This window comes from Rattus norvegicus, chromosome 14 (assembly GCF_021556685.1).
Source record: "Rattus norvegicus strain SHRSP/BbbUtx chromosome 14, alternate assembly SHRSP_T2T, whole genome shotgun sequence".
NCBI lineage: Eukaryota > Metazoa > Chordata > Mammalia > Rodentia > Muridae > Rattus > Rattus norvegicus.
The window spans coordinates 23,636,848-23,655,732 of NC_141547.1; the positions used below are offsets into that span (position 1 = coordinate 23,636,848).

General features: G+C 36.5%; 1 long non-coding RNA gene across 1 annotated transcript in view; it reads right to left on the bottom strand.

Moving 5' to 3' along the window:
- The window catches only part of LOC148001286 (uncharacterized), a 91,213-nt gene that overhangs the window by 51,918 nt on the left and 20,410 nt on the right, over nt 1-18,885 (bottom strand). The window lies entirely within an intron of this gene.

Sequence of the window (18,885 nt, forward strand, 5' to 3'; positions counted from 1 at the left end):
GAGGAACCTACCATGACTGCCATGTGAGAGGCTCTTCATCCAGCAGCTGACAGAAACAGATGAAAAAAAACCAAATATTAGCAGACCTCAGGGAGTCTTGGGGAAGAGTCAGGGGAAGGATCAGGGGAGTTGCAGGACTCAAGGATACAACATGAATACCTAGAGAGCCACCTAACCTCAGCACATGCAGGATCACAGAACTGAACACCCAACCAAAGAGCATGTATGACCTGGAGCAGGGCACTGCACGCTTGTGTAGCAGCTATGCAGCTAATTCATCTTCTGGGTTTCCTAACAATTGGAACCTTGACCAACTCTGACCCAGACTGTTGCCTGCCTGCCTTTGTATTTATTTCCCTTAGTTGGGCTAACTTGTCTGGCCTCAGTGGGAGAGGATGTACTTAGTCCTGATGCAATGTGAAAGTGCCAGGGTCGGATAGGTTAGTACTCATGGGGAAGGGCTCCCCACTTCAGAGGAGAAGGTCAGAGGCTAATGGGAGAACAGGAGTGGGCGGGTAGGACTTGGAGGAGAGGAGGGAAGGGGACAGTGATTGGAATGTAGAGTGAATAAAAAAAAAAACAAATGACAAAATTTGCCCTAGGGACCTATCAATCACAGATAAATGATCTGGTTTCATCTTTGCATGGTAGTTTATTAGTAATACATTTCCTGAAGTGCCAAATCTGTTACTCATTTAACTTAGTAGTCTTTATAAATAATGCATTATTTCCTAATTAGGAGGTATGCAATGAAGATTTGAAGCAGAAGATCTAATTTGAACTTGCTCTCAATAGTTGGATAATTTCAAAGTTATGGTTTGTTCACTTATAGAAATGCCATGGCTGTTGTTCTTTGGATACATGTTATCTAATCCAAGGTTTCATATGGTGGAGGCTTGGCCATGTTGCACACATGGGATACATTGTGGGACCTTTAAGAACTCAACTGGTTTAAGATCCTTGAATAGCTCTAAATATCATCTCAAAAAGTGTAAAATGTCTTTAGCATTACCTATTCTTTATTTCACACATTTAGAAAGATTGAAGATAGGAGAAAATATTTGGAAATATAGAGAGAAGTATAGAGGTCTCTACACACAGAGACCTTTCCAGGCCAATATATATTCAGCTGATAAGAGGAAATACTCCCTTCTCAAGTCATTATTATTTCTACTCAATATTTTAGTAATTTTTTCTTACTATTTCTAGCAATATGTTTCTTAAATATATTACTTAATGGATCAATTTGCAAGAATTTATCCTTTGGCTGTAATTTCTACTTTTTCACTGATGTTAGTTATCTTCTGGTAGCATACTAATAATAGAATAATTACCAATCCAACATTGCACAAATGACCTTATATATGAATGATGGGCTAGAGAATTTCAAGACAAATGCATTCTCTTCCAAAAATGGGACAGCAAATTAACCCATGCCTTCTAACCCTTTGTCTTTAATTGTCTTCCACAGATGACATTAGACATGTCTCATCATTAAACTAGGGTAAAGTTATGAACTGATGCTTGGAAAAAACAAAGCCTATCAAATTGAAAGTTGGAAAAATCACAAGAACATCAACTATAAGGATGTCTACACTCACAAATTTATATTACTATTTTATAGCAGTGAAAATTTTCTATACTACTATTGTGTCCAAAACTGCACAATCTAATGCAGTACTTGTGTGCTTTCCTGATAATCGATCAACTATAAATCTGAATTACTTCAAGTCCTTTCTTTATACTTCTAGATTTTGTGGCTTCAAGGATTGTGGTAGATTGACTTTGTTTTATTTAAGTGAATGATTATTTTGCCAAAGGAAAACACTGCTAATTGGTAGGAAGTCCAGTTCAAATCTTGAATACCAAAATGGTCAACAACTATTGAATATTGGGAAATTAAGCTTTCCTCTTTGGGGAAATGGGCTAATTTGTATTCAGTTACCTAATTAATGGTCACAAATCTCCTCTCTTAGAAATGACTAAATCTGGTAGAAACTACTGTGTATAAAGATATAAACATAGTTAATTTCCATTTCATCGAATTTCTCAATGATCCCGTGAGATCTGATTAAGCAATCATATGGCCCTTAGTAGTGCCTGTAACTAGTCCAGCATATTTGGGAATGCTACCCACTACATGGTAAAAATTCATTATCAGCGTTTCATTTCCATGCATTCAGTATCTACATAGAAGCAGCAGTGGGCCTTTGAGTGGTTATTTGTATAAACTATGCATATATAATTGAACTGAAACATGTTTTGAGTGATGATGGAAAGACATGCATTCCTTAAAGAGCTAAAGGATTCTATTGACTAATACTGCTCAGATATTAAAAGTATCTAGTAAAAAATTTTTGCTTTGGGGCATCATAAAGATTTGTAGAAGACTATGAATGATGAAGAAATTTTATTACATAAATGCCTTTGTGTTTACACAGATATTAAATCTGGTCTTAGGTTCCTATGTGAGTTATTCACTTCAATTATCAGACTGTGCGATGTTCTTTTATCACACCTGAATATCAGTGTGTGTCTTCATTCACCAACTAACTGTATATTTTAAATTACTAAAGTTGCATCATTTCTATTGTATATGAAAAATTTACCAGTACCTGTTATTTAGATGATTTCTTGCAGTCACTGTTGAAATACACCACAAATTAATTCCTGTAATATCATTTTGCTGTTGTTTATTCCTTTCAAATTTCATGCTAAAATTTGATGTTCAGTGTAACAAGATTGAGAAAAGAGGAGATTATGACATGTATTTTCTTACTTTCTTGTCACACATGTTGCTATTTTTGATTTAACATATATCAAACAGAATCATTATGCCACTTGGTGCTTCTTATAATTATTATTGCATCTTTAATTTATTTCTTTGGTTTCATAGTACTGTAAATAGGACTCAGGGTTTTATTCATACTTGATGAGTTCTGAACAGCAAAGGTCTTTTCTACACTTTCGAACAAATCTCAAAAACATCTATATCCTTTTCTTTTCTTGGTACTACTAATTGATAACTACGAAAACTAATGAAATATTTTAATCCCATGGTTTTAACAAAAGAGATACAGAACTCTTCAAATCACATTGTATAAAATCAGGAACAAAAAGGGGTCACAATCAATATTACTTAGCAGTACCAATGAAGTGAAATTGTTTGTAAGGACTAATGTGTGCATTTTTATGACTCAACTTTTAAATTGAACCAGTAAAACTAACATAAAATAAGAAGCAATTTCTACTAACATCGTGAATGTTATAAGTTACAGCTGTAAAGCAGAATCATTGATCTTTGATCTTAATTAATCTTACGTCAGTAAAACCTCAGTGGTAAATACAATTGCTACTGCCCTCTAGAGAACCTATTTCCTTGAACTGCTTCTGAGCCTTGAATTATGAGAGAACAAAAGCAGTTCAAATACTGCAGCAGTGTATGGCTAGTTTGTCTACTAGAGAATAAATGATATCTGGTCTGAGAAAAGTAATAGGACTAGATAGGTGTTCATCAAATCTCCCAAATTATTCCCATTGTTTAAAATTAAAAAAAATAAAAAGGAAGACTTTATTAATATTTATTTACTCATTTATTTTTCCTTCTATTTATCCGTCTATAATATATTTTTATTCCATACTTTGATACACATCAAAAGCAAACTTTCATCCAAGAATGCATTGTAATCAACTACTCAAAGATAACATTGTGTGGGGCCAGGGAGTCATGGGAATGAGTGAAACAGATTTGGAGAAAGGGTGAGGTCAAGGACTATACAAATGCCAGAAGTCTTCTCTTGAGATTGGAAGGAGTATGATCGCTTCTCAGAGGCATACATGACCCTGTGCCTCCAGCTTTGCTCCAGTCCCCCCAGGAGGTCATGTAGCCCAGTAGCCAGGTTAAACTTCCTCTCCCCTTATAAGGTCATCTCCAGCAGTACCTACACTTCCTCTTATGCTAATGAAGCATCACCTGCATGCTGGCAACACTCAGTGAGGTACTCAATCACTAGCCTTATTCAACCCCCAAGGGTTTAAATATCCTTTGTTTTCCTCCAATTAAAAAGCTGTTTCACTAAAGGCCTTCTCCCAAGAATCTATTCTTGTCTGCCCTACTCACTGCCTTCAAACCATGGACAACCCTGTCCTGATCTCCTGTTGTTTGTGATCCCTGACTTATCACTTTGCTTCAGGTAGTGAAGCAGAGCCTGAAAACAACATTGTCATACTATTAAAGTAGTTTTCAGTGTTGAATAGCCAACCATTTTTACATACAATCCATTTTCCTTATTGATATGTGTGTGTTCAGTTGAGATGGTGAGATTATTCAGCTGGTAAACAATGCTTGTTGCCAAGTCCTAGGACCTGAGTTCAAATCTGATAATCCACATGGTGGAAAGGAGGGAATATGCACAATTTATCTTCGCACTTCCACATGCATGTTGAGGGTCAAACACACAGACACAGACACAGACACACACATACACACACACACTCCACAAAGAGAAGGTAAATAAGGACTAAGGAAATATAATATCTGCTCTTAACAGGGAAAATTAGTGATCTGTATTGTTGCTATCCCTCCATTTGAAACCTATTTGTTACTGATTCTATTTTTATTAAAAATTGAAAAAAAACTCATTTCTAAATTTCTTCATCATTTTATTAAATTGTCTAGTACAATATTAGTGAAGAAAATATCGTCATCAGGGAAATGCAAACCAAAACAACCCTGAGATTCTACCTCACACCAGTCAGAATGGCTAAGATTAAAAAAAACTCAGGTGAAAGTAGATGCTGGCAAGGATGTGGAGAAAGAGGAACACTCCTCCATTGTTGGTGGGATTGCAGAATGGTACAACCACTCTGGAAATCAGTTTGGAGGTTCCTTAGAAAATTGGAGATTGCACTACCTGAAGACCCAGCTATACCACTCTTGGGCATATACCCAAAAGATACTACAACATACAACAAAGACACATGCTCCACTATGTTCGTAGCAGCCTTATTTGTAGTAGCCAGAAGCTGGTAAGAACCCAGATGCCCTTCAACAGAGGAATGGATTCAAAAAACGTGGTACATCTACACAATGGGGTACTACTCAGTTATCAAAAACAATGAATTCATAAAATTCAAAGGCAAATGGAATGAACTAGAAAATTTCATCCTGAGTGAGGTAACCCAATCACAGAAAAACACACTTGGTATGCACTCATTGATAAGTGGATATTAGTCAAAAAGCTCGAATTATCCAAAATGCAATCCACAGACCACAGGAAGTTCAAGAAGATGGATGACCAAAATGCAGATGCTCCCACTCTTTCTTAAAAGGGGGAAATATCCATAGGAGGGGATATGGAAGCAAAGTTTAGAGCAGCGACTCAAGGAATGGCCATTCAGAGCCTGACCCACATGTGGCCCATGTACATACAGCCACCAAAACTAGATAAGATTGATGAAGTTAAAAAATGCATGCTAAAAGGGACTGGATATAGATCTCTCCTGAGAGACACATCCAGAGCATGTCCAATACAGAGGTCAATGCTAGCAGCAAACCACCAAACTGAGAACAGGACCCCCTTGGGGGGAATTAGAGGAAGTATTGAAAGAGTTGAAGCAGCTTGCAACTCCATAAAAACAACAATGACATCCAACCAGAGCTTCCAGGGACTAAAGCACTAACGAAAGACTATACATGGACTGACCCAGGGCTCCAACTGCATATGTAGCAGAGAATAGCCTTGTTGGGGCACCAGTGGAAGGGGAAGCTCTTGGTCCTGTCAAGGTTGGACCCCCAGTGCAGGGGAATATGTGAGGGTGGCCAGTAAGGGGGATGTATGGGGGGATGCCCATATGGGGGAGGGGGAGGGGAATGGGAGGTAATGGGGGCTTATGGACAGGAAACCAGGAAGGGGAATAACATTTGAAATGTAAGTAAAGAAATATATCTAATAAAAAAAAGAAAATATCATAAGTTGAAATCACCATTGGTTTAAAGTTTCGATAGAATGAAATATTGAGTCACATTATCCATTAATGGAAGCTGTTTTAGAACTTTCTACAAAACTTAGGAAAACCTTAAAAGTTTGATCTTCACTCCTATACCTCCCAAGTATTGGATGGACAGAACGCTGCCACTAAATGTGGGTGAATGACTATACGTCTACAGTGAGATGGGATTTTTTATTGATTGATATTTTTCTTCCCCTTTCCTCTCTCTAACTTCTCTTTTCTTTCTTTTGCTATCATCAAACATTCTATCATTTATCTGTAATTATCATCTATCTACCTAAACTATTTCTCTCTGTATCACTCTCATTATCTCTCTTTCTGTTTCTTTGAAGCATAAAGTGTACTTCGATTCCTGCATATGACAGGCTAGTACCACTGATCTACCCAAAAGCTAGAATTACAATTCAACAAAATGGGAAGCACATATATTTAATGAACATTCAATAGATATAGATTGCTCTTGATATTTGCATCGATAATTTGCATTATTATCTGCCTTAGTTAGGGTTTCTATTGCTCTGAGGTGACACAATGACCAAAAGACATTCATAAAGGCCAACATTTTATTGTGACTGGCTTATAGTTTCAGAGGTTTGATTCACTATTCTCATGGCAGGAAGCATGGTAGCATTCAGGCAAACATGGTACTGGAAAAGCTGATCCAGAAAAAGACTCACTCTGGTCAGACCTGAGCATATATGTATATGTATATGCATATGCATGTATGTATGCATATGTGTATGTGTATGTGTACATGTTTATGTATATATTCACACCCCCTTCAACAAGGCCACACCACCTACTCTGACAAGAACATATCTCCTAAGAGTTCATGAGTCTATGGGAGCCAAACCTATTCAACCCAATAAAAAGCAATATTTCTGTGCCAATTAAGTTTATTATTCAATTTCAAGTAAATGCCACTGCCAAAGATCTAACTTGAAAGGGCATTGTACAAATCTCTACATACCACTGGACAAATGTTTATTATAATCTTTGACTGCTCCCACTGTACTTTATTTCTGGTTATCTGTCTAATCTACCTTCTTTAGATGTTCACTGCTACTTTTAGACAGAATCATTTATATACTTCCTTTCTTAATATTAATTTATTAATTCAAAATGTTTAATTTATTGTATATCTATGGTAGAGTAAACTTAAAGATGAACCATAGGGTATCCATGTGAGAAAATTTCTTAATAAGATTATTGGAAATGGAAATGTCTATCATAAATGTGAATGATATTTTCTGGTGGTAAATCAGATAAAGTAGGTCTATGAACAAAACTTGGCTTTTGTCTGTTCCCCTTCTGTTTTGATGAGAAATTTATCCTGTTATACTAATGCTACCCCTACTGACTGGGTATGGTGCAGCAGGGATAAAAATAGAGTTAGCAAATATTAATTCTGGAATATCAGAGGGGAGTGTTCTGAAGAAAGTTCAGAAGTGTCAGCTATTGAGCTGGTTAGGCATATTCAAAGTTAAGCTGGTGTGTGTGTGTGTGTGTGTGTGTGTGTGTGTGTGTGTGTTTTATTATTTGTGAATCTAGAGAGCTCTGAGTGATAGCTAAAGGCTCAATCAATCATCTACAGGGAGGAAGTTCAAAGCAGATTAACTAAACACCAGTACAGAAAAACAATTCTTTAGACATATTTCAAATGGTTACCATTTCAATTTGAGGAGTCTGGGATAGCTGTGTGTTTAAAAATCACAAAACTGTGAACTCTAATGAAAGCACCCAGTATAGTTATACATCTATCTGTCTGTCTGTCTGTCTGTCTATCTGTCATCTCTCTATCTTCTATCCATATATCATCTATCATCATTTATCCAATTATCATCTATCATCTATGTATCATTCATCTATCATCTATTTATCATCTACCTTCTATCAATCTGTCTACTAGATAGTATTAATGATGAATATAAAAATTAGAAAACACTAAACATAAACAAGGCAAATGTCTTGAAAGTCATGATGAAGTAATAAACTTGAGTGCCCATGCTAAGTTACTATCATTCACAGAAAACAATTATAAGTGATCATAACTTGGTATTCAAATCACTTCCCATCAAACCTTTGTCTGGAATCATATGCTATTAACTCAACATGTGCTTGGGAAATGTGACACAATTCATTTTTAATCTTTTCAATTAGTTCTTTGAGGATTCCAGAAGAGTTTTGATTATATTCACCCTCCCTTCCCCAACTCATGGCAAACGAACCTTTTCCCTTCTCCCTCAATGTAGTGTATGGTTTCCCATGAAGAATAAGGTATCCTGACCCTATAAACTTGCATGGGTAACTATCTGCTAGAAATGTTTTGGTTGACTTATAAGAGCAAAACATTTTTTTTTCTTTCTAAGAGACATCTTCTTGTCCCAGCAGTTGAAACTTTCCAACAGCTTTGTGGTCAGGAGTAGAGCTTTCCAACTGAATCCTGTCTCTGGAATTTGACCTGGCTTTGGGCTTTACAGATCTTGTGAGTACATTCACAATCGCTATGAGTTCACATTATGTAGCTGCCCTGCTGTGTCCAGCAGCCACTGTCTCACACACCACCTGTGGTTCTGGACACAGCTGGTTCATCATTATTAGGTTTTTATAAATTACCTAATTACCTGTTAATGATGAACTCTAGGACTATCCTTCAGTATTACTGAGGAAGAAAGAACCACTCATACTTGCAACCCAGACATTCCACATTCCAACATGCCACAGTAATCAGAAAATTAGGTAGAAAATAAGATATCAAGAACCATGTTTTCCACTAAAGCTATAAAGTTATGACATAGGCGAGGGAAACATTAAGTGAGCAAAGTGAAAGAAAACACACATGCAATGCTTAGAAAGTAATTATATGCCAGTAAAAGAGCTCAAATTGTACATAGTTCAAACAAAGAAACCTGGAAATTTTGTCAGTCTGCTTCTATAATTAAAGAGTAGATTTGGGGGTTGGAGATTTAGCTCAGTGGTAGAGCTCTTGCCTAGCAACCGCAAGGCCCTGGGTTCGGTCCCCAGGTCCGAAAAAAAAAAAAAAAAAAGAAAAAAAAAGTTTTCTCTAAAGAGTAGATTTGATAACTAAAGGCAGAACTGACTGCACAAACAAATAAAATAACCTTTTTTAAAGAAAATATTACTCACTGAAAAATAGTGAATCTTCACAAATATAAAGTAAATCGATTCTTTGAGCTAAAAATTACATTAAATTAGAAGAATTCATAAGTAAATGGGTAGTGAAAGAAGAGATTTGAAAAAATAATTTATTGCACAATTGTTAAATGAATGAAAACCATTAGGAACACACTATATAATTGAATCAACAAGTGGGACCTCATAAAATTGAAAAGCTTCTGTAAACCAAAGGACACTGTCAATAGGACAAAATGGCAACCAATAGAGTGGGAAAAGATCTTTAACAATCCTACATCCAATAGAGGGATAATATCTAATATAAACAAAGAACTCAAGAAGTTTGATTCCTAAGAACAAAACAATGCTATTAAAATATGGGCTACGAAGTTAAATAAAGAATTCTTAATTGAGGAATCGCACATGGATGAGAAGCACTTAAAGAAATGTGCAACATCTTTAGTCCCAGGGAAATGCAAATCAAAATGACCCTGAGATACCACCTAACATCAGTCAGAATGGCTAAGATCAAAAACTCAAGTGATAGCAGAGGCTGGCGAGGATGAAGAGAAAGAGGTATACTCTTCCATTATTGGTGGGATTGAAAACTGGCACAACCATTCTGGAAATCAGTCTGATGGTTTCTAAAAAAATTAGACTAGTACTCCCTGAGGACCCAGCTATACCACTCCCGGGCATATACCCAAAAGTCGCTCCAACATATATCAAGGACACATGCTCCTTTCATTCATAGCACCTTTATTCATAATAGCTAGAAGCTGGAAACAACCCACATGTCTTTCAACAGAAAAATGGATACAGAAAATGTGGTACATGTACACAGTGAAGTAGTACTTAGCTATTAAAAACAATGACTTTATGAAATTCATAGGCAAATAGATGGAATTACAAAATATCCTTAGTGAGGTAACCCAGTCACAAAAATACAAACCAAAACAAAAACCATGCATGGTATGTACACACTGATAAGTGGATATTAGGAAAAAAGTTCAAAATAACCATGATAAAACTCACAGACAATGTGAAGGTCAAGAAGTAGGAAGACCAAAGTGTGGATGCTTCAGTCCTTAGAAGAGGGGACAAAATACTCCCGGGAGGTAGAGGGTGAAAGAAACTTCAGAGGAAGAGAGAAGAGGAGGGGGGAAGGGGGTGGAAGGATCAGGTATGGAAGGAGATAGGGATGATATACAGAGAGGGTCAGGAAATTGAACAGAGGTGTGTAGCAATGGGGCATGGGGGAACTGGGAATACCCACCAGAAAGTCGCAGGTCCCCGGAAAGCAAGAGGCTTACAAGATCCAAAGGGGATGAGATTAACAGAAATGCCAAGCAAAGGAGAGGGAGAACCTGTGGAGACCATATTCAGAGGTTAGGCAAGGCCCCAGTTGGTAGATGGTGCCACCCACTCATATTCAAATTTTTAACCCAGAATTTCTCCTCTCTAAAGGAGATATGGGATCAAAACGTGGAGCAGAGACTGAAGGAAAGACCATCCAGAAACTGCCACACCTGGGGATCCATCCCATATACAGACACTATTGAGAATACCAAGAAGTGCATGCTGACACGAGCCTGATAAAGGTGTCTCTTGAGAGGCTCTGCCAGAGTCTGACAAATACAGAGTCAACCAGTAGTCTAAGAAAGGAATTCCCAAGGGACCAGTTAGGGGAAGAACTGAAGGAACTGAAGGGATTTGTAACCAATTAGAAGAACAACAATATTAACCAACCAGAATCCCCAGAGCTCCCAGGAACTAAATCACCACTCACAGAGTACACATGGAAAGACCCATGATTCCATTTGCGTATGTAGTGGAGGATGGCCTTATCTAGCATCAGTGGGAGGAGAGGCCCTTGGTCCTGTGAAGGCTCAATGTACCAGTTTAGGGGAATTCCAGGGCAGTGACATGGGAGTGGGTGAGTGGGTAGGTTAGCACCCTCACTAAAGCAGAGGGAGGGGGGATGGGCTAGGGGAGTTGAAGAAGGGAAACCAAACTAGGAAAAGAGATGACATTTGAGATGTAAACAAAATATTTAATAAAAATCAAATAAGTCTGCAAATAATTAAAAATACTATATACCAGAATTATTAAAACTCCAAATCCATATAATGTAATAAACTTTAAAGAATTATAAAATTGGCATTCAGAGAGAACCTATAAATTTTAACATGGAATTTCATACCTACAATATCAAGTATATTTTATGAATTTAACTAGCCATCAAAACCAGCAACAATAATACATGACAGAATAAGAACGCTAAAACCAATTATCTTTATATACTCTTTTTTTCAATGTTATTTCCCTAGGTCTTAGAAAATATTGTATTACATTGATGAATTCATGGATGTTGATTTGAGAAAGTCGGCAAAGATCTGAGTAAATGTGTAAGGAGCAAATGAAGTCTTGATGCAATGTGCATTTTGACATGACTACAGCCATATAAAGGACCCTTAACCTCAAACTTCCTCAAAACCTTCCTCTACCAGGCTCAGAAGAGTACCTGTCATCCCTTGGTCCACTCGCAGATGTTGACATTGTGCAGAAAATGTTAACATAACCTTCTTCCTCAAGTATGTATTTAACCTGAAACTGTTCCCCTGCCTAAACCCTCCACTGTAGTCAGCTAAACCTGTTTCATTGTTCAGCTGTATATGATAATTCTGAATCCTGCTTCAAGTGTATACAATAAGCTGACTTCCCCAACACAAACGTAGAAGATGTAAGTTCATACTCAGTTTGCTGCTGTTACAACTCCGGGAGAGTATACAGCTAGTTGACCCCAGCTTTTTTAAGTCTGCAATTTTTCTTTTTATCCCCTTATTATTCCGGTCACATTTCTAGGATTCAGGTGAGCAGTCTCAGCAAATGATACCCAAATAAGGAACTGAACTGTAGGTTACTCTTACCTAACAGATAGAGGAATGCTTCTTTGATAAGTGCACAAATATAAGTAAAGAGAAGAGAGACTTTTTTTTTTGCATCAGTTGAAAAACATGAGTAAAACACTGAGTTTGGCAGTTAAACATTTTAGGACTTGGAAGGAAATTATAAACCCATAAAAGAAAGGTAAAAACATTACAGCTCCATCATTTCTTAGAATATGTTTAGGAGCCATACCCTTTGGGAAAGGTAAGGCAAGCTGAGGAACGTGAAGAAATGAAGGGTTTGTGGACAGTTACACAGCCTGATGATCTGAGTGTATTTTCATTTTCATTTTTGGTTTATATAGTCATATATAATTAAATAAACCCATGACTATTTTGCTACAAAATAGCAGGCTCTATAAGTTTGTATCCTATGGAAATCTAGCCTCATGGACCTTGTCTCTGGTTACTCTGTGGCTAACAACTGATTGTATCACTCTTCCCATGCCTATGGACAAATTGACATGGCCCCCTCAGAAGCACATAGAGAATTGACCACCAAAATGGAAAAACACTTCATTACTTATTGCGATTTGACAGAGCCTGCAAGAATTGTACCTAGACTTTGTGGAAAAGCTCCTACAAGTTTCAAGGAATGGCAGAGCTGAATCAGAGCCAGGACTGCTTACAAAACAACTGGCATTTGAAAACACTAACAAGACTTGAAGGAGGCACTTCAGGGATCTTATAAGCAACCAAATTTACAGGAGATTATTAGATTCTGTGTAGACATAGCTTCAAGCCACCAGCAGAGCATGTTTTCTGCAGTAACCCTTAAAGAAGTAACAGACTCCTGGAAGAAAGTGGTACCTGTTACACATGTAGAAAATGCAACATTTTGTGAGTGGTGGCTGCCATAAGGGTTTTAGATTTAAAAGTGAGTGGACCTTTGTACTACTCCCAGAGTGTGCCTAGGTTCCCAGGTTTATGTTTACTATGTCAGAAAGAATTATTGGGCTAAGTAACAAATAATTTTCATAAATAGACATTCATTGACCACTTTTGGGACGGCTAGACAACGGTCAATGTAGCTTCTCCTGGATCTACCAAAAAAGTAGTGTATATCACTCAGTGGGACCTGATAACAAGGGCAGAGCAACGACCTGAGGAAGAAACTATACTATCTCTTAGCTCTATACTGCAATCTTATGCAGTGTATAATGGGGCCAAATTTCTACCATCGGACTTATAGTAGTCTGTACTATGGGATCCCAGGGTATTTGGGTACTTGTCAGTACACACAGTAGGAAATACATTAGGAAGTAGCTGCCAGGGACACTAGGGATAATAGGTGGAGGTTATATTCAGAGGTAGTCAAGGTTTTCACTCAGCCAATTCAACCTTATTGATAGTACAGATGAATAAAAATACAGCATACCTCACAGTGTTCGCCACTGTTAAAGAAAGGTGCTCCTGGCTCAATATATATATATATAATCAAAGCATGCTTCCTTAATCAAATTAATGGAGATTAATGGAGAATATTCCAATGGTAAAGCTTCTGGTGTGGTTCTTGGTACTGTGTTCAATGTGTCTTTAATTGTGGAATCACATTTAATTGTTGCTCTCAGGATGGCCATGTCATCAATGAGCTACAAACCTATAGGTAAGCTGGTGAGGCACAGGGATAATAACAACATTTCCTCTCTACAGTTGGCATGATGCCGAAGGGGTGAGGTCATGAAAATTATCTTTAGTCCATATTTCCTACCGATTATCTCCATAATTTACTGGCAGAGATAGCTTAAGCCAAATGAGCATCCTTTACCATAGTCCAAACAATATTCTCTCTCATCAGATGCTACACTAGGACTTTAATACTTTCTGGGGTTTAGGTTAAACTATATAAATACAATTCCTTCCATAAATCCACATGGAAACTATCAAAAACTGAGATTGGTATATCCCATGATTGATTATTTTTGTTAGAAACCCTGGTTAACTCTGCAAATCCCCCTACTCCTTGAGGAATTTTGTCTCCTGACCACTTGTCAGTCAGAAAAATGAATTTTGGGGGATCATTGGCTGCATGTGAGAAAAAATTACTATTGCTGCTGCTTTATTGGAATAAAAATTATAGACTGGAAACAGACCCTTCCAATAGTACTCAAAATACACTTATTTTTGTTCTAGAAGAGAAATAATGGAAAAATACTTGGTGACAAAAGAGGCCACAAAGTTCAGGTTGGGAGTACGTGACAAGTTTTGGAAGGAGGAAAGATAAGGGGAAAATGTTGTACTTGTAATTTCAGGAAAGAAAGGAAGGAAGGATGGAAAGAAGGAAGGAAGGAAGGAAGAAAGGAAGAAAAGAAAGAAAGAACATAAGACAAATGGAGTCTCCTACAGGATATAAAAGCAGTAAGCAAAGTTGGGCAACCAACAGGGCTCCTAAAGAAAGAACATTATCTACTTCTATGTCATTACATCTTCACTTCATTACAGATGACTTAAAGGATTCTACTATGCCTCCCATTCTACTATATCCTGGACATCGTGAAAACATTGTTTTTACCCTTCTCTTAACTAATCAGAGGCCGCTTGGAAATAGAATGCCACATGTCACCACAGGGGAATAAAGCCTAAGGTGTTTTGAAGAGATCTCAGGAAGGGAAAACAGTTTTGCCCATCCCAGGTGCTTATGTGGGAAAGATGGTATCTTTTGTTTAACCTGAAGGTGTGGGACAGCCATTTTCACTATTGTCCATGCTCCTAAAGATCTGTGGATGCAAAAAAGCCATAGTCCCAGAAATTAAGATGCTGAGACATGAGCCTATCAGGACATACAAAGATATCCTTTGAAGCCGATCTTGTGGTTCTAGAAAAGTCTCTCTGAAAACAAACAAACAAAAAACCACTATGAAGAAGATGCCACCACCAATATGGCGTCAGATATAAAGGCTGACCTGGTGTCCAGGATTACAGTGACCATACCTTGAAGTAAGCATGAATATTCATTAGGAACAACAAAGAAATGAAGAAGGGCAATGTGGGGGCAGAGAGAGCCTTTGAGCACAGCCATGGTGAAGGACCACCCTGTCTCAAATCTATGGGAATGGCAAAGCTTTCCCTGGAACATCTGTAAATGTTGAAGTGTTTACCCAATATGTTGGTGGCATCGTCTCACTCTGAAATGTTTACACCCTGAGCCTCCTTCCCTATAGAGAACATCTACGCAGGTGAGTTAAACCTGCCTCTTTATTCAGCTGTATACAATTTCCTTGCCTCTTCATCTTATGTATTCTACAACCCCTTCCTTCATTCAGATGTATAAACTAAAATAAAATGTCATACCTAAAATAATCATACAAGGTCATAAAATATATTTTGGTAAATTAAAGAGGTAGATTTCAATTTGAGTAAATTTACAATGTTTTATTTTCTGCTTTACTTTATTTCATCAGGTGTAGCCAACTTCTCTCTCCTTTCATTTGTCAAATTTGGTGAAATTTTTAAGCAACATATTCAGATGCTTATTGTGCCTACATTCAATTATCACATTTATAATTATTTTTGGAAAACCACTACTCTGTCATGATGGAAATCCACATTATTGATGGAGTGCAGGTGATTACAAACTGACTTTATATTTTAATAAAAGGAAAAAGCTCATTTCCCTTTAGCACTTTAATTTAATAAATATTTCAAGGCTACAGTTTTTTTTAAATACTGAATCAGTTGCTTACATCTACTCTAGATAATTTCTAATAGTTGTAAATCCTTGACAAGTCAGATATTTGTTTTGTAAAAAAGAGTAGACAGACAAAAAGATTACAATAGGCAGTTCTGGGCTTCTCAGAAACTTAAACAAGGCAGGAGTGAAGAGCAAGGCCTGTGCATAGTAGGGTGTCAAATGGATACTGATTGAATGAAGGAACTTACCTAATAACTAAAATAGTTTCTAACTAGGTGCATTCAATAGAAAACAAGTCAGATCAGGAAGTTGATGACGATAATTCAAGAGTATCCTCTTCCTTGTTGTGAAAGTAATAAGATTATATCATTATTTAGCAATAGATTTGAAAAGACTGAAATACAGCATTTCTTAGGCAGTAGTATTTTGATAATATTTTATTGATTATATTCACACTGTATGCCATTATTTATAGATATAAACACAGCAAATATCATGATAACAAGATAAATTTCTTAATACCAAATACTAATATGATTCCCAATTTCCTTTTGGGTTCTATGATCAGAAAAGCTAGAAAACTACACATTTAGCAAGAAACTCAACCATGATACAATTTTATTAACTGCACTCTTTCTCTTTTGCATAAACATCTTTTGTATCTGCTACTTTACAGTCATCTACTAGAATATTTCATTAATTGTATAAGTTATTGCCCTTAACAATTAGTAATTAGTGAAAAACGAGATTGCATCCTTAAATAATGTGATATGTGAATGGGCTTGGGAATTAAAACCTGCTTAACTCCCCGCGTCTTGATGTACTGTACAGATAGAAGCAAAGGAGCTACAAAAAGAAAATGCCGTTAGATTTGTCCCGTATTTAAAAACAAAGCAAAGCAAAACAAACCAACAGGAAAAAAACAAAACAAAAAAGAAATAAAAAAAAAAGTCTGATTTGCTGACTCTGTTGCTTTGTATTGCCATATGAGCTGTGTGCTGTGTTTTGGAGAACAAACACACCGTGGAATAAAGGTAGCCTCCTGCTTTATTATTACCTGACAAATGGAGATTTATTTGACAGACTGCGAACAGAATGGTCATCTCCTCCTGGCACTACTGCTGATGCTAGAGGATGACATTTCATTAAATCCATATGCTGGTGAATTGTCAGCACTTATTTTGCTTGTATGTTCTGCAGCTTTCAGAGTTATTGATCATGAAATTTTAATATAATGCTTGGAACGTAAGCCTGCATTTCAAGAGCACCGTAGATTGATTGAGGACTCAGCTGCCCCCAAGAGTACAGACGACACAATTTTTATGCATAATTCGTCTTTCTTTCATTTCCTTCATTTATATTTCTCCTTTTATTTTATTTTCCTAGTGCTTTTCCTTTTTCCTTCTTTTCTCCTAAGGGATATGTGGGTCGGGATACAGAACAACATTGAACAAAATGAAGGCTCCATGTGACTTTTAAATGCACAGGATTTTGAAAACTCATTAGCAAAGTTTCTGAGATTAGGCAATTTCTAGCAAATCATCAGCATTAATTATATAAGAATATTTGAACTTTTCCTGGGCTATTTATAACTTTGTAACTCTGTTTATGATCAGTATTTTTTATAGTTTAACACTCAGATAATTCCAAAGTCCTATTATTGTCCATGTAACTATAAAATAAGCATTTACTTAACTACATCTGATAGAAATGGATTTTGATCCATTTTAATTTGAGGAGTTTCAGGATTTTAGACAGTGTGGCCCTCAAGTGACACCTTGAATCTGCATACTTTCTCTTTTTCCCCCTCCCTTCCCATAGCTGTAGTAGAGAACATCTGTATGTCTTTGCTTGCATTGTCTTACAATGAGAATGAACTCTGTTTCGTACATTGATTTTTTTTCTGAATTACTTGATTACTTTGGTTACCTGTTAGCTGGCTGTTTTTCAGTTGCTGTATCATATTATAATTCATGCAAAGCTAAAGGGCAAGGCCAGTCGTCCACAACTGCACACTGGGGAAAGAAAAACCACCTCGAATCTTTTTCAGTAACATTAGAGAAAGAGTATATTATAGAGTATAACCTCTTCTTCCCCATAGTCTCTTCTATCCCTTGAAGGAAAGTTCTTATAGAAAAACATTTTAGAGACTATTTCAAAATAGTTCTAAATTATTCTGCTAAAATCGTCCTCACACATACTCCACTCACAGAGAAAGGAAGGGGTGCAAACGCTATCATTTTGTGAGTTAGTTAGCTTGGTTTTAGCCATCGAGGTTATCTATAGCTAGTATAGGTATATAAAGTAGCTCAAGGATGCACAGTGACTATGTTTAGTAAGAAGAACCTCTCCAACAGAGCAGAATGTGTCAGAAGCCCTAGGGTGTCCAAAACACACCTTTCGTTCTACATGGATAAATAAGTGAATGACAAGAAAGAGTTAAATAATTCACATACTTTGGACAAAATTGATTTGTACTATGTCTTTAAATAATATATTTAAAGATTAAAATTTTTAATGTTAAAATAAATGTCAATAAGTTAAGAACTATTTTAAATTCATGTGAAAAGGAACTAATACCTCTACTTTATACAGAATGCGCTTGCCAAAAATCCTGAATTCTCTTTTAGATAGCAAAGAAAACAATGAATTCATGCGGATAATTTCTCTTGAAAGCATGTCTCTCTGTGACAATAATCTGAAGTTCCAAATTATAATTTAAATTTAGTACCTGGAGCATAAACATGATACAAATATAATTACTGACAAGAATTAGGTCACAGAATTTTTTAAAAGGTCTGTAATATCAACACTATAATTTTAGAAAGTATGAAAGTACAAAAATGTTAAGTTTCTTTTATTTACTTAATATAGGTATGAATTTCAGAACTCATTTGAAGTCAAACTATTTTAAGCAGAACTCACAGCATATTGTGGTTTATAGACATTAATTGATGCCCATTTTTTTTACCCAACTTAGCAGAAATACTCATGCTATATAACAACAAAAGCATGGATTTGTTCCATAACAGCTGTGGAGTTGTTTATAGACACTTGTAGGTCTTTTATATTCATTCCATTATTTGTTTACCTAATAAATACTGTATACTGTGTTTTAAGATTGAATTAAGATATTTGGTAAACAAATCCTCTTAACTA